Below are 798 nucleotides of genomic sequence, written 5' to 3'. Positions count from 1 at the left end.
AAACATTGAATGGCGACCTCTAACAGCTAGAACAAAGCATCCATTGTTTTATCTCTTGTCTATTGTAATGTGTTGTTAAAACCTAGAAGCTGAAATACTATTGTCCTGCCACCAGCAGTTGGTTTCAGTTAGGGTGATCTGTTGCTAGTAATTACTCCATAGCAGCTTAAGTGACATCGTTACATCTACCATTTTATCAGATATGAGATGAAGCAAATATTGACAGACATATTTTATCCTCAAATGTCCTTGTTGAAGCATTATCATCTTTTTTACAGATGTTTTGAAATTGTTAATTTGAGATTTAGTAGAATTTAGTTTTTCTATAATCACCTAACAAAGCTAGCTACTGTGCTAGCTGTCTGGAGGATGTGCTGCTTATGCAACATTCTAAGTAACTGTTGAATTAATGTAGGGATAAAGGCCTTTACATACCAAGTATTTTTCATCCGAAACTGTCTCATGTTTGAAAATAAATATGACCTCACATTGTGTCAATCACACACTTTCATCTGAAACCTTCACCGGTCATTAAAGCTTTTGTAAGAGGTTCAATTTTCTGTGTTTTTTTCGCATCACAGTAGCATTGTTAGCGCTCAGAACCTTCATGTAGCCGTGATGCCAATTGCTCGACACGGGCAGAGAGTGGCAACAGCTTTGGGAGCTTCCTTTAATGGTGCGCATGGACTATATAAAAAGGTAGAGTGAAAATGTCTGGGAAGGTTCTTAGTCATCCAGGTCATAGTTATCCAAAGAAATTTAAAGTCAAGGGCAACTGGACTTGGTTGAAGATACTAG

The 798-nt window shown here is 37.3% G+C and overlaps 1 protein-coding gene across 1 annotated transcript in view; it reads right to left on the bottom strand.

The window, feature by feature from the left end:
• LOC123968260 (complement C4-B-like) overlaps nucleotides 1-798 on the bottom strand; it is a 25,260-nt gene that overhangs the window by 11,356 nt on the left and 13,106 nt on the right. The window lies entirely within an intron of this gene.

The sequence above is a fragment of the Micropterus dolomieu genome, linkage group LG03 (genome assembly GCF_021292245.1).
Source record: "Micropterus dolomieu isolate WLL.071019.BEF.003 ecotype Adirondacks linkage group LG03, ASM2129224v1, whole genome shotgun sequence".
NCBI lineage: Eukaryota > Metazoa > Chordata > Actinopteri > Centrarchiformes > Centrarchidae > Micropterus > Micropterus dolomieu.
Note: the sequence above shows the minus strand (reverse complement) of the source record. Positions and strands in the feature narration are given on the sequence as shown.